The sequence below is a fragment of the Schistocerca piceifrons genome, chromosome X (assembly GCF_021461385.2).
Source record: "Schistocerca piceifrons isolate TAMUIC-IGC-003096 chromosome X, iqSchPice1.1, whole genome shotgun sequence".
Taxonomy (NCBI): Eukaryota; Metazoa; Arthropoda; class Insecta; order Orthoptera; family Acrididae; genus Schistocerca; species Schistocerca piceifrons.
The window spans coordinates 877,049,835-877,071,870 of record NC_060149.1 but is presented as its reverse complement, the minus strand read 5'-3'; the positions used below and the strand labels follow the sequence as shown (position 1 = coordinate 877,071,870).

At 42.4% G+C, this 22,036-nt stretch overlaps 1 protein-coding gene across 2 annotated transcripts in view; it reads right to left on the bottom strand.

Annotated features, from left to right (window-relative positions):
* Window positions 1-22,036, bottom strand: part of LOC124721967 (polyhomeotic-proximal chromatin protein) — a 286,137-nt gene that overhangs the window by 163,741 nt on the left and 100,360 nt on the right. The window contains exons 1-2 of one of the 2 annotated variants that reach the window (XM_047247135.1): window positions 4,659-4,921; window positions 4,116-4,212 (exon numbers count right to left, since the gene is read on the bottom strand). The gene's annotated coding sequence lies outside the window, so the exon portion shown is untranslated. Of the gene's footprint in view, window positions 1-4,115; window positions 4,213-4,658; window positions 4,922-22,036 lie in introns of those variants that run through there. The other variant, XM_047247136.1, reaches the window with a different exon arrangement.

The window sequence follows — 22,036 nt, the reverse complement described above, 5'->3', positions numbered from 1 at the left end:
TATAATCATCTCACATTCGCTCGGTAATATTGGTACGGTTGGATTACATGTAGCTAATAGCTTGTTTACCACTGCTGGATATACTGCACGCTTATTGTTTAGATTTTGATATCAACAAGGGACGTAACGAACGGCATGAGAACATCTGTATCTTGTGCTATAGGAATACTAAGCTGTTGCGACACTTCCGGTGCTGGGCTGTCGCTTGATGGTACTTCACATTTCGCCAGTTCGGGACTTATCTGGAAGGTTCTGAGATAGTTTTAGAATTCCGACTCAAAGCCAAGCGAAAGTGATAACCTTCAGTTGTGTAAGTGGAATCTCATTACACCATGTTCGCCTGTACTAATTACATTTTGGTCGAATGACTTCAAAAGAGAGTTCAGATTAGATATTTCTTCGTACGGACCTACGGGGCATTTGAGATGATTTCTGCTGGGGATAGGTTTGCAAATTTTACTTCCATAAAAAGACAACCGAATCAAGTGAGTTCCTGAGAAACATCAACGCATACTCCTGAGATGAGCAAGACTGAGGAAGCAAGTTGTTGCTCAACACCAATAGACGCAGAGCGTCACCGAAATACTTCCGATCGGGCGTAGAGGGCGTAACCAAATACTGCAAGGGAAGCAACCACTTGCGCAATGACATTAAGTGAAATGTAACAGGGCTCGCTGATCATCTCATACTGCACACTTTCTGCCACGTACCAGGTTCTCGACACTTTGCTCTGTTTTATTGTGCTGCGACCTACTCTACAATACTTCATACTTTTAGGCTGCGTACCTGCAGATAACCCGTCTCCGGTTTCTGAAGTAATTATGAATTCATTTCCGTCACCTGCGAAACCTGTATATCAAACTGACTAATACTCCAGATTTGACCCTGACGGCGAATGATATTTAACAGCCCTCCTTCTAGCATAGCGAACTAAATAAAAATTATTTAATTTTATAATAAGTTGTCCTTCCACGCTGCAAGATACACAGGTATTTTGAAAAACGAAACCTTTAGTGTCTCCTATGGAAATGTTTAATCTACAAGCTTTACGCCATTAATTAGCAATAGTTTGGAAACTTGTCACATTCTTCATTACGTGGGCAACTAGCTTCCTCCCCATTGTCGCAGTTCTCTTTCCAAGAGATCTTAGGCTCTGGTTACTACAAGAGATATTTTCTTCTCCTACCTAACGCGTAAGTATCGGGACATACCTGCTAGGACTAATTATCTCAGTGGCTTAGGGAGTCTCAAATACAAATCTAAATGTCGAGGTTTCCATTTTCCGCAGGTCCCGGGATTTTTTTTTTTTCCTGCCACCTATCACTACATCCACCTTGTGCAGTGATTTGTTAACGCGAAAAATTAAGCGCTGCCCAGTAGATCCCAACCCACGTTAAACCATAGGTTACCCACGACTAATCTGATAAATCAGTTCAAACGTACGAGGAAGGCAAAGAAGGGCGTAACGTTCCAGTGGGATCATTCCTAGCAAAACAGGATGGGGTTCAACATTCGGGATAAGGACAGCTGTATCTTATGAGTGCCGTTCTCTTTTTCCTCCAATAATTCACCGAGTCGATGCTCGGGAAACATTCCTTGTGTTGGCTTTCACGATGTTCATCTTATAGGTTGACAAACTAGAATCAAGAAAGATTTGCACCACAAATGGGATCATTTTAACATAAATAGTAAACCGCAATGCTTTTAGTCAGACTACCGAAGTAGCTGAGACTTTAGATCCCGAGTCACGAATCCATTCCGCTTCCGATAGAAGTGGCCGCCAGAGTCTCAGAGCTTTCCCTGGCTGTCGGCTAATTATGAGACAGATATGATGGCGGCTGGCTGGAGGGGAAAGATAGTTCGCTAGCGAAATAACTCAGGACGGGGTGGGGGCCGAAGAGGGGCGCCACATGAGATATGAGTGCCCGCCACACGAAGCCCGCTTCTGACTGCGACAGAGGCTCTTCCAAAGTCATACGATGAATCCAACGAAAATTTACATTACATGACATAGGACGTCACCTGCCATTCCCCCTAGTATTTATAGCAAATTTTTTAACTATTCAAAGAACAGCAACTAAAATAAACGCTACCCTCAATAGCCTGCAAATGCAAAGGGATACACACCTCGTAATATATATATATATGTGTGTGTGTGTGTATGTGTATGTGTGTGTGTGTGTGTGTGTGTGTGTGTGTGTGTGTGTAGAAAGGGGGGGGGGGGGGGGTTGCCCAAGAGCTTCACCATGAGAAGCGACACGGAATTTTAAAAGTACTCGTATATGTTGTACGATTTTCCTTTGCGACAATGTAGACAAGCTGTCGACACGACAGGATGAGATGCCTGCTTTAATTTTATCTCCCGACTCTCAAATACATACGGTAGGTCACTATCGTTCCCGCAACCAAAAAGTTTCTTGTTTGAACACAATATTAGTTCAGGTTTTCCTATGGCACTTGGTACTACACAAATACTGAGTTGGTTTTTTTAACCGCCATACTACCAATCAATCTCTATTCACGCCACAAAGATGGCACAGTAAAGAATTCAATGCAAAAGAAAGAAGTTTAACGTCCGGTTGACAGCAAGACCCTTAGTGGAAATAAATCTACTGAGTCCTTTTGAAAGTAATCATCTCGGCATTTGCATTAAGCGATTCAGGTAACCACGGAAAATCTAAATCTTTGTAAGGCTAGAAACTGAAGCCCAGTGTCTTAACCACTGCATTGCGTCGCTCGTTAAAGTTCTAAGCAATTACAACAATAGTAAACATAGATCATTACACTGTAAGCTACAAACTATTTGCGTTAATTTACTGGCGGTAATTCATGTTTCTGAACACAATCACACGCGTGTCAATTTTTTACCACTAATGGAAGTGATAACAGACTGTAAGGGTGCTGTCAACACAAACACGTGTCATTCTTTTCACGGAACCTGCCTGGTCTCTTCACACCCAACCCACCGATCTGAGCACAACAGTCATTTAAATGACGTCGCAAAGCAGGTCCATGGTGCTCCGGCGAAACATACTTGGATCACCTGCATTGTTAAAACGTCTTAGTTTACAAACACACAATATATTTCCAACATGCAATTTGCAACATGGTGTATTTTATCCCATGCTGTCTCGGAAAGAGTGGATCGTACAGCTTTTGAGAGCATTTTTGTTTCAAAATGCAATTCCACAGCACATTAAAGAGGCTGGTAGTGAATTTCCAGAGATTCTGTGTAAATAATTTCATGCCAATGTACAATCAATGTGAGTTACATAAACAGTCCAGCAAAAAGAAATGATAACGCATAGTCGAAAACGAATTATATTGAATTGTTCGACACGTTAAGTCAACTCAGAACCAAACTGTCACCTTTGAACTTAAAGACTTTGGACTAAACTCTAGAACCTACATTCCAAAATGTACATATGGTAAACAAATAACGTCTGTGTTCTGTTCCCTTCCTGTTTGCGCACGTATTACGTCATACGTGATATCATTACGTCACCGTAGGGTGTCGGTAGGTTCAGTTGAGTATCTTTTTTTTTTTTTAAATCAACACACTGTTGTCACTTAAGGCTCCTCACAAATTGGGAATACGCTGGCACCTAAAGGTTCTTGTAATTGCAACACAGTAACGTAGTCAAGTTATCTGGGAGACCTCTTGTATGACTATCATGTCTGATGCGATCAACTTACAAAGTGACTGGACTGTCCCCTTGTATCCCTTATATTCGACAACGGAGTATTTTTTTTTTTTTTTAATGCGGAAGCTAAAATCTGGTACTGCAGTATCGGCGGCTTCCTAGCAACCGCTGCGTCCTGCAGTTGTTTGGTACGCGCGGCCAAATCAATGTGATCACCAAAGGGCGCGCAGTTTGTATAAACAGTATACTCACAGACGACCTAGTAAGCATTAAAGCATCTGTATTTTATGACGTTGCTAGAGTTACTATCTAGATCTATTATACAACAAATCACCTTTCTTAATGTGCTGCACAAATATACATACAGAACGTGGTACCTGCTTTTTAACTCACGTGCAACAGTTAAACATAAAAAGGACAGTCTGCTAGTGCCTCGTTATGGGGCACGTAAAATACGAAATTTACACTTACCACAAATACTGAACGTAGATGGACGACTGGATGGATGATCTCTAAATCGAAGCAATTCTGGAGGGTTGCTTACTAGAGTGTTGTGACACGCCCTCCTCTGTAACAAACAAGCATGGACCATATATTAAGGCCAAGTTTGGAACGGAAAGAACATTTTTTTACAAAGTTGCAAAAGCTAACAAAACAATGTGGACATCTTGAATCTCTGGAGTACTCAGCATTTTTATTTTATTCTGGTATCATGATTACATTTTCAATTCATCGACAAATATAGTTTTGTGCTATTTACCTATCTCTCAATGACAAATTACACATTTATAATGTCAATATTTATATGTATTACTTCATTAAACTATCTCTACGTAACTGCCAGTTCTCCAAAAACAGGGATGTCTCTCTCTAAGGCGCATCGAAGTGAACCTGTAGGGCGAAAGGCTCTGAAGATAATTTTTTCTGAATGGACAGATCACTATTAACGAACTGCCTGTCGATTGCTTTTTGTGAAAACTATATTGTTTGAGATGTACGTGATCATTAACTTACCGAAAAACAGCAGCTTGTAAATACGCTAGAGCCGTGGGTTCAAGGCGTCACACTTAAAAAAAGAACACACCACACATTCTTCTAATGTACGGCAAATACCCAACCGGAGGTGCACGGAGTATCCATACGGCGAGACACACGGACTTTCCAGAGTAACACGGGCCGGCAAACTCCTCATATCACACAGCTACGTGCTGTCAGCAGCGCTACAACTGCGCAACTGGCTTTCGGAAAGCGCCGGGCACCGCGACGCCTCCCTGCGGAGGCAAGAGCAACTAAGCACCGTCCTGTTGTGGTCAACCTCCCCTTCTTACGTGGCATTTAGTCCCATTAGAAGCTTCCTCCACCACACTGCTAGTAGCCAGATACTTGTCGAATGTGCTGCACCGACCCGCTCACTTACAGTGTTGCACTGTATCCGCTGCTGTGTCAGGCGGTCGGTTGGCAGCACTTGTTGCATCATAATCACTCAGTCACTGGCTAAATATTGTACAGGACAGTGTGGCCTCACAACGCGTTTTGTTGCGAACGTTTACGCCATCTTCCACTCCACCCACATCAACGAAATTCGCGCCTTACCCGTGGCTCTTTTGTAATAACCTGTATTTGCTCAGCTTAAGACAATTTCGAAGCTGAACGTAAATTTCAAAAGATTACAGTGCGCTGTTAACAAAGAAGGTGATTAAACAAATAACATAAAATTCTGGTAGCCGCTTAAACTACATACGATTTAAATCAGTTATAGCTAAAGTCAGTCATCTTTATTTCCAGTCATGGTGTTAAAAATTACGCACAATGGGTTATTGAATTTGAACTAATCTTTGCTAGCAGTGTCAACTTGGGAAGTAGTTTGGATGTGGGCTTGCGTCATGGAAATACATTTTTGAAAACGTATGCTCTACTTATTAGCTTATTTTATTGCAACTTTTGACATGACCGTTCTAATCATTTGGCAGCACCACCAGACTGACGTGCACAGATATCCTACATTTCCATGCGGCTGCAAGAAAATGCCATTTCCATTTAAGTTCTGTTTCATTTAACGTGCAGCTACTGTAGCACGTCGGAACACAAATGCGCTAATTGTTTGCTACTCAAAATGTGCACTTGTGTCTTTTACAGCTACGTCAGCTTTTTTGTGTTGTAAATTTCTGCTTTCTTCTCAAAAATAATAGGAGCAGCCAAATCGCACTTCATATTTGACTTTGGCCGATGGTCACAGATCAAATGTCTCATAGGCGCACTAACCAATCATGTAAAGTTCACTCCAGAATATCGCTTGCGGTTCCTTGAACATTTCCTAATTGAACCACAAGTCCAGTGAACCCTGGGGCAGACCACTCGATAGGGAGGAATCCAGGGCTTCATGGCCCTCACTCACCCAGAAGAGCATTAACTGGATTTTATATTTTTACATATATCAATTTGGAAATTTTTTTGTTAACTTTCTGAGAATAGCGTAGAATGAAAAGTGTGTCAAAAATGACAAGGAATTTTAGTAAACTACTACAGGGCACTTTTCCGTGCTTGTTTGAGTGTTTTGCAGTAGAAAACATTCCTACCAAGCAGAGGCAACTATTGCCAGTAATTCTTCCGACACGTTTCGCCAGTGCACAATTTGTGCCAGAAAACAACAGGAAGTACGTCACACCTTGTAGTAAAGAGAATATAATGTCACCGGTGCAATAAGGAGTCTGAGGCACGGTAAGGAGCAAATGCTCTGAAAAGATAATTATAGCAGACAACGCAGAAAACAGAAACTTCAGCTTCAATCCTGAGTCGATGAAAGAGTTTACGTCCATATCATCCTTTATCTACATTTCGAGAACATCCTAAATTATGAAAAACTGTAGTACGCCCACTCTTTAACTGAGGATTTTTCGCAGGCATTCCGTCTTGTGGGAAAATCTACGAGGTATAGGAATAGGCAAAGCTAAATCTGGAGCAAAACCTCCAGTTCCTAGTGAGTATGTAAATGAGTATCTCACCACAACCACATCTCAACCTGACCAACACACAAGGACGCAAACCACAGATTCCCTTGAAGTACCAGTGGCTGGTACAAACGGATTTTTTTTTCTGCAGCCGGTAAGTCTTTTAACACAGTCATGAAATCAACTGCGGGAAATCGTTCGGCAGCCGCAGGACACGGCAGTATTACAATATAAATGATTAGTTTCCTCGTTGTTCCACTACTGCCCACAACAACGTATATTTTTAACCATTCACTGACCTCCAGCGTCTTTCCAATAGTCTGGAAGCAGGGAATCATAAAACCTGTACCTAAAAAGGAATATACCACAGAACCTTTTGACTAACACCCCATTTGCATTCTATCAACATTATCTAAGGCTTTAGAATACATATTACTTAACGTCAAATAACTTTCTGGATGAATACCAGTCTGGTTTCCAGAAAAATCGCATTACGAGGACTGCTCTTATAAAAATGACTGACGAGCTGAAACAAGCTATGTGCAAACAAGAGGCAGCTACCATGTGCTTTTTGTTTTGAGTAAATCTTTCAGCGCTGCTCATTCTCATATTGTACTTACTAAAATTAAAAGTCAAAACTTTTCTTCAAGTGCTGTATAATGGTTCCACTCATACCTTAGATTCCGTCAACAGCGTTTAATCATCTGAACAGAGAGGTTACAATGGAGGAATGTAGTATAAGGGGCCCGCAATGATCAGTACTGGGCCCATTACTTTTCTCACTATACGTCAATGGTATGTCGAGTATTATCTCCCATTGCAAATATTTATACGCTGACGACTTTCAGTTATCTCTAATTGCAAGCCCAACAAATCTTCGCACAGCCATCCAGCACGTAAATTCTCACTCACTCGCTTTATAGAATGGGCGCAGAACATAGGTTTGAAACTTTCTTAGTCGCTCACAAAATACGTATTACCCCTCAGTTCAGAGATACTCTTCCATCCTTAATCACAAACAGCACAGATATAACCTTTTCTTCTTCTGCAAAGAATTTGGAGATAATTCTGGATCATCGCTGAGACTGTACTGAACACACAGCTGCAGTCTGCAAGGAGGAATCAGCATCACTTCGTTCACTGCGGAAATACAAAATAGAATTTCCTCTCGAGCTTAAAAAGAAAATCGTAGAGTCACTAATACCATCCACCCTTCATTATGGTGATAGCGTTTCTTCTATCGTCTTATCTATCATTGCGCTCCTTCCTATTTGTCTTCAATCCTTACATTGATATCTGAACAACACAGCAGAAGTACTCGTTCTCAGCCAAGTAAAATCATCTCCGTGCTACTGCACGGCACTGCCATGTTCTTTGAATCATTTTCTGTGCCAGGAACCCAACTTTAGAACAATCTTTCTCAAAATACTAGAGCAATTAAAATACTTTCAAACTTCAAACGACAGTTAACGGCCTAGCTTGTAATACAATAGCTATCTCTTCCATAAACTTGCCAGCAGTTCATTCTCATCAACCCTCCCTCCGCCACCGCTTTTCCCTCCCCTTGTCTACACAGTTTTCTTCTTTCCTAGCAGCCATCGTCACTTTCATTTCAATCTTCTCCTGTTTCATTATCTCTTCCACTTCTTCTAATACCAAATAAGGCTTCAAAAGTGATAAGCTAATCAACATCCTTCTTAACGCCTCCATTATTGATTTATTTATTTATTATTATTATAATCCCCATTTATTACTTTTTATTAACAACGAAAATCGTTAGTATTGAATTCATTACGTAATTACTAATCACTATCATTTTTATTTCCTCCGGCATTTCATCGTCATTGTCAGTGTTGTTATTGTTATAGCCTATTACTGTTTTTATTGATTATGCACATTATTATTATTGTGATTGTTATGTAATATTTTGTTGTTATATGTTGTTCCTTGTCAGATGTAAGAGACGGCCTCAAGGCCCTAATTTGGTCAGGCTAAATAAGCAATAAAAAAATAAGTAAAGAAATAAATATCGTAAGTTTCATCATAAACGTACGAATATTCCAATACGGTCTTCGTAACGTCTGAGACTACACTTTATGTGACGGAGACTTAAAGTGAAAGATGAAAGTGACAGTATTATACACTGACGAAAAAAAATCGCAGCACCGAGGAGGAGTTGTGCGACAAACGAGGGTTGGAAGGCGTGTTTTCTCATTAGAAGCATGATGTCTATTCAAATTTCGCTAGTAGCGCCACTAATAACCTACAAATAAGGTTTGCTTTAAATACAAGCTGCAACGGTCGTGAGCAATAGTTACCTCTGAGATTGGACGTGGTGAACTGATGTTAGTCAAGAATGCCTTTAAGCCAACAAAGACACCATTATCAACACCTCATTGAGTCTGAACGAGGTCGTTTAATATGGCTATGAGAAGCTGGATGTCCCTTCTGTGATGCTGCAGCCGCTGTACATGATTGCTGTAAGTGATGGCTAGCAGTGGTGGTACAGACGCAAGAAGACCAGGCGCCATAGGGGCACATGGTACTATCGTCGTGTTCAGCGTGTGGCTCTGGCGCATCGTACTGCATCTGCAACAGCTATTTCAGCAGCAGTTGACACCACAGTGACACAACGAACTGTTGCAAATCGGTTACTTCACAGACACAGCTCCGAGCCGGACGCCCTACCACAACCGTTTGCGACGCCAGTGGTGTCAAGCGGGATGCCTTTGGAAGGCAGGGTGAGGCCTGTTGTGTTTTCTGATGAAAAATGGTTCTGCCTCGGTGTCAGTGATGGGCGTGTGTTGATTAGCAGGAGGCAAGTTGAGCGCCTACAGCCATGCTGTCTGCGTGTTAGACACAATGGACTTATACCTGGAGTTATGCTCTGGGGTACGATTTCGTATGACAGCAAGAGCTTTCTCGTAGTTATCCCACACACGCTGACTGCAAAATTGTACGTCTATCTGGTGATTCGACCTGTTGTGCTGCCATTCATGAATAACATTCCAGAGGCGTTTTTCAATAGGATAACGCTCACCCACATACTACTGTTATAACTCGGCATCCTTTGGCAATGTGCAGACATGTTGCCTTGCCCTGCTCGATCACCTTTTTTGCCTCCAGTCGAGCACATATTGGACATCATCGAACGAACTCCATCGTCATCCACAAACAGCATTAATCGTTGCTGTATTGGCCGACCAAGTGCGACAAGTGTGGAACTCCATCCTACAAACTGACATCCGGACCTGTACAACACTATGCATGTACGTCTGCATGCTCGCATTCAATATTCTGGCGTTTACACCGGTTGGTTTATCTCGCGCTTACATTAACCTGTGGTCTTGCAGTGTTAATCATTTAAATGTGTTACCTAGACAGATGTAGTCCCGACGTTTCATTACTCTACATTAATTATTTTTTGAAGCTCCTATTTTTTTCCGTCAACGTGTAACAAGCGAGGCACTGCTGCTGATGTTCCGTCTTTGTTCTCTTGCCAAATCCATATCAGTCCTGTGTTTGATATTTACTTTTCGAACCTCTCTTCCGTGTTCTGTAAAGTAATATCACTAAAGAAAGAAAGGATTGGTAGAATTTAACGTCCCGTCGACATCGACATAATGAAAGGGGATATCACTAGACTTCAAAACGAAAGGGAGTATGCATGATCCCTTGAAAACATCTCGGTACTCGTCTCGAGCGGTTTACAGAAGTCCCAGAGAAGCTAAATTTCCACGGGAAGACTGAATTTGAACACGCTTCTGCTGAACACGAGTTCAGGCTCGTTACTCGTACGCCACCGTGCGCGATTCATACCACTGCATCGTTTGATGATGCCTTTTGTCGTCGTTATGTTCTAATGCTGTAGTCATTTTGACTGTGTGACTTTTCTCAACATCAATGTAGCCTTCGTTTCATACTCAACCTTTTGGTCATTGAGATGTTCTATAGGAATTAAAAGTACTTTGTACTATGTTTATGTGGTTACTTTCGATATCTTCGGACAAATAAATAATAAAGAAATAAATTACTCTAAAAAGAGAAAGCGGAACACATCGTTTTACGCATCGTGTTTCATGCATTTGCACTGTTAATGTCTGGTTAGGGTAAAGCTTCGAAATCATAATTTCAACTAAATTTGCTCAACAGACACTGCGAGTAAGTACATCAACCCAACTTGGTCTAAGGCCTCTACAAGTTTTTTTACCATAAATTCACACTGAAGATGGAGCAAGAAACAATTGTTGTTGATCGTGATTTTATCGCCATAATATTCTGTATTACCGTCGCTGCTGCATCATAAAAATGGCTCATACTTTATAAACACCAGTGAGAGTGTGAATTATATTTTATTTAAGGACAGTAACAGATCTGCGCTCCGCCGCAAATTATGAATTTCATCGTACAGTGGGCCTGGGCGGTTTGCCAGCCGCGGGAAAGACATTATATTCTTCAACACCTCATCATAAAAAAAATCTCCAAGCTGAAGCAGACATAGTGGCACATTCCTGTGTCGTCACGTTTAGCGCAGTAGTCCAAAATCGGAAAATACTTGGAACCAGACAGAAAATTGCCAGGAAGAATAGTAACGAAAGAAGAACACTTAGGCATCCCTACATCGCCGTTGTAGCTACTTGCATACCGGTGGGGAAGTATAGCGAGTCTTGCGTGGTGTCCAAGCATCTGGACGCTTACTATTATATGTCTAAAAGATTGCACAGTTCTGTTCGTCTAAAGGTGGTGGTGGTGATGATAATGATGGTGATAATAGACAACAATCGTAAGAGTCGTTCGTTCCAATAAGCTAAAGCGCGTAATGAAGACGTAGCAAGGTGGGTGAGGAGAGCGCGCGCAGGCCGAGGCGGGTATGGACACTGTTGACAGTGTGCCAAGCCTCTCGGAAATAGCGCAGAAACACTGACGTCACGAAGTCGAGCCCAGCCGCCTTCGTGCGAGGCTATTGATCCTCGGCCAGACTGCGCTATCACCACATGCAGTGCATCCACTGTGCCTTTCGAAAATTACTTTTGCAATTGTAAGAGATGTTTCTCCAGCATAGTGGCAGATGCGACGGAAGCTATGAGTTAATTCAGTAATTCTCCGCAAAGTACAGATGAAAACATTGCTACGTCTAACTCCTTTCCTTTGACGGGGACGTTTCCGTCATAAACACTCACGATTCACTTCCTCAGTATCTCAACAATCAGATAGGCACAGTTTCATTGGAAAGAGTTTTTAAAATTATTTTCCAGTTCTTACATTAAAAGATGAAATTCATTTGAGTTTTTACACGATCGTACGTTGATAGATGTGTCTCTCTAGAGACGCAGCTCAGATCCGTAGCCTAAAGTACACTGGCTGACACAAAAGGAGACTGGTCGCATGATGATGTAGTGAACACCATCAATGGGCATGTAAAGATTAGAACTGTAAGTCTCTGTGACAGGTAGAACCGCCAGCACAGTGTGTAAGTGTCGTTCGTGTTTACTGGTGGTAATAGGACGCGGTGATTCCCTAGAAGACGCATGGCTTTTGAGATAGTCTTGTAGGTTTTCATTAGCTAATATTTATCAAACTGCAAGAGACATTTTGCGGAATTTGTGTAATTTCCAAGGAAACTCACAAGGAGGTGGTCTCATTTCTTCCCTCTATTAAACTAATTTACAATATTTACAACAGTGACAATGAGTATCATGTGCATTAAACTATTTTCAATATATAGATAATTTCCAAGGTTGTGAAGTTTTCTTCTTCACTATAATTTATGTGCGTAGGCCACACGAGTCAGAAATTATTTGGGGGACTGATGACCTTCGCTGTTTAGTCCCCCTTAAACATCCCGACAACCACCACCAACACCATCAGAAATTATTTTAAGTTACCGCCAATTTGGAGTCTTCTTAGAGCCTTTGCAGAAGTCTCGACAGCCTTAATTTCTTACTTCTTCTTTCCCTATCGAAATTTTACATTAATCGGGAAAACGGGTGTCCGTGGTACTCTGCGTCTTCTTGAAGGTTTTTTATTTATAAGTAAACTTTCGGATGGACTTAAGATAATGTATTTATCCATTGTTCGATTCTTCAGAGACGTCGATACTTTTTTGTGCGTTAGCGCCTTCCACTGCTGTTATACATATCTCTCGGCATATGCTCGTTATCGAGCCACTGGTCGTACAACTCCTGTAGTTTTTGGCTATCAGGGATGCTTTCCTGAGTAGTCAACCAACATTTCCAGGAGATGATGTCCTCGAGCTGAAAACATTCTTATGTGATGGTGTATTTGTTCGTTTTCCTTTTAGCAGGAACAAGGCAGCAACACTACTTATTCCCAAAGACATCGATTAAAATAATTAATGGCCATAATCTCTGTTTCAGAAAACAGACTTCTAGCTGATTAGGTGACAGCAGTTCCTAAGTCCATCGCGAGAGACATTCAGGCACGCCGGTTTTAACACCTTAAAAAAAGGTCTTATATGGTTCAAATGGCTCTGAGCACTATGGGACTTAACATCTGAGATCATCAGTCCCCTAGAACTTAGAACTACTTAAACCTAACTAACCTAAGGACATCACACACATCTACGCCCGAGGCAGGATTCGAACGTGCGACCGTAGCAGTCGCGCGGTTCCGGACTGCGCGCCTAGAACCGCGAGACCACCGCGGCCGGCAAGGTCTTATATATTTCGCTTTTTTTTCTGTAGCAAAGCGTAGAAGATGGTATACTATTTCTTTCGGCATAAATGAAAACAACTGTCTACACTGCTTCCTCGAAGTCTCGAACATTCCGTTCATAAAGAACAATTCCCAGCTCGATAAACACGATTTTCCCTTTTTCTCATTCGGCGCCCTCTCGCCAATTGCAAATAAAAATTGCCGAGATCATTCGTCAGTAAATTATTTTCTCGAAAGAATATTCCTCCAGAATCAGTCAGCTGTTGCGTATACAGGGTGTTACAAAAAGGTACGGCCAAACTTTCAGGAAACATTCCTCACACACAAAGAAAGAAAATATGTTATGTGGACATGTGTCCGGAAACGCTCACTTTCCATGTTAGAGCTCATTTTATTACTTCTCTTCAAATCACATTAATCATGGAATGGAAACATACAGCAACAGAACGTACCAGTGTGACTTCAAAATCCCTGATGCGCTGATGCAGCCCTGGAGAATGGCGTATTGTATCACAGCCATCCACAATACGAGCACGAAGAGTCTCTACATTTGGTACCGGGGTTGCGTAGACAAGAGCTTTCAAATGCCCCCATAAATGAAAGTCAAGAGGGTTGAGGTCAGGAGAGCGTGGAGGCCATGGAATTGGTCCGCCTCTACCAATCCCTCGGTCACCGAATCTGTTGTTGAGAAGCGTACGTACACTTCGACTGAAATGTGCAGGAGCTCCATCGTGCATGAACCACATGTTGTGCCATACTTGTAAAGGTACATGTTCTAGCATCACAGGTAGAGTATCCCGTATGAAATCATGATAACGTGCTCCATTGAGCGTAGGTGGAAGAACATGGGGCCCAGTCAAGACATCACCAACAATGCCTGCCCAAACGTTCACAGAAAATCTGTCGCATGTCAACACAAGCACCGAAGTCAACATTACCTTCCTTCAATTGGGCCAACTGGCGGTGAATCGAGGAAGTACAGTACATGCTGACGAAACTAAAATGAGCTCTATCATGGAAAGTAAGCCTTTCCGGACACATGTCCACGTATTTTGTTTCTTTGTGTGTGAGGAATGTTTCCTGAAAGTTTGGCCATACCTTTTTGTAACACCCTGTGTATTTCCCTAATGCCATGCAGCGAATGTTCGCACTTGAATGTGACGTTAACGATGCTAATAAATCGAAGCCTCGAGTGAAGGGCTACCCTACATCTTCTACGTAATTTTACGCAGTTGTACTATCTGTTTCTTTTGTTCGCTTTTTTCGCTTACAAAATGTTTTCGCTCATCAGGTTACGTTCGCCTAAAACGGTGCTTTTTTAGTGGATAGTCTTCCTTTGGATTCGTTCTCTATAACTTTTATGTAACACCAAAAAGTTACATCTTATTTGTCGGTATAGTCCACTATTATCGATGCCCGTCGCACGTCAATAAAGGTTTCCCTTCGGGGGTCTCGACGAACTCAATCTTCACAACATTTAGAAGACGGAACAATACTCGAGATCAATTGCAGAACTTAACTCTGGAAGAATGCCACGCACCACAGCCCACTTTCAACGAACCTGTGCAATGACAGATTTCCTAGTGCAGGAAGTGGCCTTTCCCAGTAGTACAGCCCAGCAGAGCGGGACATGCCGTTGCATCCTACTTCTGAAACAGCCGGTTCCGAGATCCACTACCTGAAATGTTCCGGGCTCCGCAGGGATGTCAATACATTCCATCTCCGCGTGTCACCAACACGGCAGGATCGCTGTATTCTGCACCGAGCGCATCGTAAAATTTCGTCTGCCATACGAGAACAAGTAGTGGTCTCCCGGCAACATTGTGCGTAACCCTGCGCCATCGGACTAACAGCAGCCGCATTAGGGAATTACCGTCCCGTGCATAGGCTGCCGTTAAACGAGTGATGCCACGACTCTCGTGTTAAAAAAATGCCACCACCATACTGTAGCATCGGAACTAACACGAGAGGACGTCGGATGTCGGCGTTGTGCCGTCACGCGAGTGGCGGTTCTACAGTGCTCCAGATAAGTGTCAACGCCGAGTACGGCGGCGGCTGCGCGCGTCACGGTGTGGGTAGTGTTGAGGTCACGGCTGGTAGTGCCTGAGGGAACTGTGACGGCACAAGAGTACATCACGGACATCCGACGTCCACTTGTATTACTTCTGATGCGACAGCATCGTGGTGTCTTTTTTTTAACACGAGAATGGTCGTGCACCCGTGCACCGTGTCTCTACGAACTGTCTGCGTGATGTTGAGGTATTCCCGTGTCCAAGATCACTCCCCAACGGAGCACGTGTGGGACCAACTCGACATCAACTCCGTCCCAGTTGTGGGCCAGCTTGCCTCGGGAAGGAATACGACGGCTTCGTGACACCATTCCTAATCGAATCGACGCAGAGGTAGTTCTACGACTTACTGGCAAATGGGCTCAAACTGCTAAATTCTTTGTAAATTTCACTCGACATCGTAGTCACTGAAATAACATTACATATTCTCTCAGCACGTCAAGTTTCATTTTGTTTCCTCCTTCCCTTCTAGTTGCTTCACATTTACGGCAGGAGAGAGAGAGAGAGAAACTTTACACAACTTTAGTCGGCCATTAAAACAACATAATGTGCAAGTAGTAAGGTGCACTACTCTGGCAATTCGAGAAAAAAAATGGTTCAAATGGCTCTGAGCACTATGGGACTTAACATCTTAGGTCATAAGTCCCCTAGAACTTAGAACTACTTAAAACTAACTAACCTAAGGACATCACACACACCCATGCCCGAGGCAGGATTCGAACCTGCGACCGTAGCAGTCCCGCGGTTCCGGACTGCAGCGCCAGAACCGCACGGCCACCGCGGCCGGCAATTCCGAGAAAACTGCGAGAGAAGATTTACGCGTCTGTTATGCAATTGATGTATCTGTGCGTAGGTGGCGGACGTTAGAGTTCGGGGTGATCGAGTGGTTAGAATTCGAGTGTTGTAAGGCGAACGTGTATGAAGCGACGGTTCGACTCCCGCTCACCCTTAATTTTTAATCTATATTTTTTATCATTGGTCATATTATTTAATTTATATAACATAATAGAGGTAATATAATTTAAAAAAACGCGTGTATTTGCACGACGTTTTCGTGAATTTCGTGTTATTGGAGTACTTACTAATTTTACTAAATTTAATTTTTGGAACAAATAACCATCGACAAATAAATGAAGAAACGCACAGTGTTTTCCTGAAAATTTATGCCCGTCTCGATTTGCGAAATCCCTTATACGAGCAATCTGGTAAGGTATCCGGAACTATTTTGCACCTCGACGCTTCGAGCTGCAGACACAGAAACAGGTCCCGTATGACAGTTAACGTTCGTAGCGGTGAGACCTTGCTAATGTATTAAAAACGAATAGTCTAGGTGCGAATTTTTTGAGGATCGCTCAATTTACACTTGTACTACAACAATGAAGTTCAAATGGCTCTGAGCACTATGGGACTTAACTTCTGTGGTCATCAGTCCCCTAGAACTTAGAACTACTTAAACCTAACTAACCTAAGGACATCACACACATCCATGCCCGAGGCAGGATTCGAACCTGCGACCGTAGCAGCCCCGCGGCCGGCCAACAATGAAGGTTTGAGCGGGAGTCGAACCGTCGCCTCAGATACGCCTGTCGTACGAAGCTCTAACGCTAACCATTTGACCACCATGAACTCTATTACGTGAGGCACCTACACACAAATACATCAGTTATATATTAGACGCGTAAAACTTCTATTGCGATTTTCTCGGAAGTGCCAGGGTAATGCACTTTACTACTTGCACAATATACAGTATTGTAATGGCCTACTAAAGTTGCACAGTGTTTGAAGTAAATCCGTGATCCCAATGTCGTGGCCTCCCCGTCTCTCTCTCTCTCTCTCTCTCTCTCTCTCTCTCTCTCTCTCTCTCTCTCCCCCCCTTCAGTGTGTGTGTGTGTGTGTGTGTGTGTGTGTGTGTGAGAGAGAGAGAGAGAGAGAGAGAGAGAGAGAGAGAGAGGGTGCGGAAAAGCACTTCTGTCATTACGACTAACCGTATTGTGGTCCGGCTACTGTGCGTGCCTGAATTACGGGTTGCAACCGTGCAGACATCTCTGCTACGTTGGTCGCGCTTTCGCCTTCGACCTTTTGTCACGGACACGAACTGCACGGAGGTGCCACTCGACATGGATATTATTTGCGTTAGAACACAAAACTTGCTTCTGGGCCATAGTCGTGCCATTCTACACCAGATTCATTGAATACTTGTCAGGTTTAGGTGAACACACGGCCTAATGGTCGTCATCTGAAAAGCTAAGTTTTATGATTATCTAACTATATTAATTTAAATAGTGTTTTATAATTTGAGTTCGAATGTTTTTAATTTAAAGGCTGTTTATCTATTTATGAACACGAAGGAAAAAACAAAATAAAATAAAATTCGAAGGCAACATTCCCCACACTAACACCACATGCCGGCCAGAACTTACATCTTCGTATATTTTATGGACCGAGCTGCTAGTTCACGCTCCTCTTGGGCGTAGTTTGTTAATACTGACGTTGAACCTTATGACGGAAGGTCTAAGTTTTGGTGACAACTTTTTAGACGTATTCATTTACTTTTCAGTTTGTATCTTTTATAGCGTGTTGTATAACAAGCGCCTGTCGCTCTTTATGTTCCTTTAATCTTAGTTTCAAATAACTGTTGATGGCAGTAGCCGAAACGGCATAATAAGGAAAGAAATTCAATAACGGATCTAGACGGTTTTATTTACAAAATATTCTTATTACCGCAGATTCACACAGGAAATGTATATCCTTCATTAACGTATTTAGTGTTTTAACCCTCGCAATACGAAAGAGGAGGGAGGACTTTATGCCCACCATTTGAAAATATTGTAATTTAGTTATTTTATATTTTAAAAGTTTTTTAAAAAAATTTATTGTTTATGAATTCTTCTGAAAGTTTTGTAAGCGTTTTACATTTTTTCAGTTAAAAAATTTATATCTTAATACTGATATCACTTTCCACAATGAATGTCATTTCAGTACTCTTTAGTTTCAGGACCTTGCTTACGCATCACTATCTCTCTAAAAAGTAAGTTGCAAGTAAAAGTCAACAACAATTAACTAAATTTGTATTTTAAAATTTTTTTGTTGTTGTCATAAAATACCCCCTAGCTTGGTTTCACAAATTAGTGAAAATGCGTAGGTATTGTTAAGAGTGTTGTAAAATATTTTTTAGGTTCAGGAAGCTACTTACATATCAGCATATTAAAAAATATGTTGTTAATATAAGACGACAACGGTTAACGAACTTTCTTTTTTAACTCATTTTACTGTGAGCGTGAAGTAACCGCCCCCTCCCCCCTTGCCGCTCCACCGCTCACCACACCGGTAATGCGAGTTATGGAAAATACGTTGGTACTGCTAGGGTTAAGGGTTTGTTGTGTTACTTTTTCATTAACAGCTTTTTTAAGCTAAGACAATCATTTTAAATTGACTGCCTTCTCGTACTGATGGGTGGTTTAATGTAAGTGTGAGGTGGAGGACGTGAGATTTTATGATAGTTGTCATGATGTCAATGCGTGCACTTCAGATCATGACTCACATGAATCTCACAATATTTTAAAAAGACTGCGATAACCCAACCAATGAGCGCCCCATTCAGACCTGAACCCCTCTTTGATCGACAGCGCACTTCACTTGTCCCGAGTATTTTGTGCCATAATATAGCACGAGTTTCTAAAATGCACATTACGTGTGAGATTATTAACAATAAATAACAGAAATATTTATTTCCTTAACAGCAGCTCGTGTGTGTGGCCTTTGGCATTAACTCCAGAACTTTCATGCTCGTGCAGAGCGTAGTAAACGTGAACAGAGATAAGCCTGAGGACATGAAACTTTTATCGCCCGAGATGACGACGCGATAGCGCAGCAAGACTTTCGTATGCGAGCGCAGTCCATATTGATCCAGGAGAGGGCCGCTGGCACAATTTTATTCTGTAAGTTATGTGTGCACGAGGCACCGCCGCTTCAAAATGCGAACATCCATTGCCAGAAAGCCATAGCTGCGCTGTTTCTCAATTTCGTGTCATGACTGGCCCGGGGCCGTTTTCCTCCAGAACACTGTAAATTCAGAGTTCGTAAAAAATCTTTCCTCTCTAGTATATGGACAAATGGTTCAAATGGCTCTGAGCACTATGGGACTTAACATCTGAGGTCATCAGTCCTCTAGAACTTAGAACTACTTAAACCTAACTAACCTAAGGACATCACACACATCCATGCCCGAGGCAGTATTCTAACCTGCGACCGCAGCGGTTGGGCGGTTCCAGACTGAAGCGCCTAGAACCGCTTGGCCACACCGGCCGGCTGTGAACAAAGATTAGGAATATTATCCCTCTCAGGGCAAAGAAGAATTAAAAAAAATGTGCTTTCCCTTCTAAAATCTCAGTTACTGCATATCGGCAGACCGAACAGTGTGTGTGATGTGGGAGGGGAGGGGAGCATCGAAGTCATCTGCTTACAGATGCGATATCATGCGAGATGGCGGTAACTGGAAACGAAACTCTCAATTTGTAATGAAATTCTGAACCGATTAATGTAACGTAAAGGAACTTTGTGAATCAAAACAGGTAGTATTAGAAGCTAAGCACTTTCATCCAAATAAATATTTGCTATCATGAAGTGAAAGTTTTATTAAAACCATCTCAGCCGCTTCAGACTAGTGACGTAAGTGCATTTTCGTTGATTTGGAACTTTTTGGAAAATAAACTACTTAAAGACATTTGGTAGTTGACTCGTCAATTACTTGCCCGCAAAAAGGAAATATCCCAATTCTTACAAGCTATAGTTGATTAGCAGAAGATCTGGTACAGGAGAAAATTTCTGATTGTGGAAACTGTAGTCTCTTCCGTGTGGAACTTGTCACTTTGCTTCTAAGAATGAAATACTACAACCACATTGGTACCTCATTGCTAATGTGTAGCAGTCTTCAGACTGCATCGCTTTAACGCCGCTATAAATGTCTTGAGTACACATGAAACGATTTGTCAGTTGTGAGATCAAGCTTTGGTACCCTATTCTCACATGGAAAACCAGGGAGATTTAAAACGGATTTTAGGAGTATCAATTTTCATCTACATACAAATTAAATTTCCGTTATTTTCATTCCAATGCTCCAAATTCTTTCCATTGTTTGCAATGAAGTTAAACTGTGCTTTCTATGTCACGGTTTCTTCTTTTTTACCCCTATGACATTCCACCGCACAGGTAGAAAAATGTGTGGCCAAACATTGTGCGTCCGTAACGGGACACAGGATCGCCGAAAACGTAAGCTGATGATAAGTCAGAGTGCATTGCTAATGGTCATCGGGTGACTGTTTCATCATTTCATGTCATTTCATTTACCTAACGAGCGTGTCGTGCTTAATTGGATACTATCCTTCGTAATACTTCTCATTACTTTTATTTTCATTAGCTATCGGATCCAAGATACTAAGTCCACGCTTAAGAGCATAAAAAAAATCATAAGCATTTAACACTTCAGCAAATAAAGCATATTGTGAACTGAGAGTGAAGTGCGTATCTCGCTACAACGCGCTGCATGCTGCTGTCACGTGATTTTAATATGAACCTAAAAATATTCTTTGATTGGTGCGCAGCTCACTAGTGAGCCATGAAACAGTTGTCCCCAGGCAGCATTGAAAACTTCGTTTTGTGTCCCGTTCGTGTTGCAGGGGAAGATACTCTGCTTGTCAGTTGACGAGCAACAAAGACTTATAATGTTCTAGTTTTCGTTGACGTGAGAACTAAAACATCAAAAGATATTACAAATATCAGTTGAGTGGTAGTTTCCGTTACTGCAGCAGCACACCGATGTACACCACCATCATTTGTGAGTTGACACAGCTTCCCATAAGAAGCCACTTATTTTAAATTTCTTCTGTGCTCCTTAGCTTTAACTTCTAAATTTCGTAAGTGTTTGTGCATTTATAAGGCACAGTTCTGCGTTTCATTACCCGTCTAGAGTATATTTTCGCTGTATTTAGTATAGACAGGACTGTGATTGCTGGGTACAGATGCGAGCTGCTGACTGTTCACTCACAGCTGGAGGCGGTGTTGGCTTGAGTGTCGCAGCTTGAGGCTGTTGCCAATGGCATCGCTGTGGGGGGGCCAGACATGGGGAACCGTGGCGTGTCCAGTACGTCCCACGTGTCTCCTGATCGGTCCACTACTGTGGCCGCACCGGCTACTGCCCGGACTCAGGTCGACGCATCGAGTGCGATGTCATTCCGAGGTGTGCCAGGCAGCGGAAGACTTTCTTGGGGGCTGACCAGAGGGTCTCCCCTGTTTGTCTGATGAACAGGTTTTGGGCACTGTCTGTGGCTGACAAACATCCTGAGTGAGATGCAGTCACTCGCCCTGTTCCAGCGGAAGCCTCTCGGCCCGCACGATCTTAGCGTTCACAGGGGATGGGATTACTGGTAGTTGGCAGCTCCAATGTTAGGTGCGCAATGGGGCCCCTTAGGGATATGGGTGCCAAGAAGAGGAAGGAATCCAGTTTGCACCCTGTGTGGCTACTGGGAGATCATTACATATGTGGAACGAGTGCTTCAAATGGTTCAAATGACTCTAAGCACTATGAGACTTAACATTTGAGCTGATCAGTTCCCTAGACTTAGAACTACTTAAACCTAACTAACCTAAGGACATCACACACATCCATGCACGTGGCATGATTCGAACCTGCGACTGTAGCAGC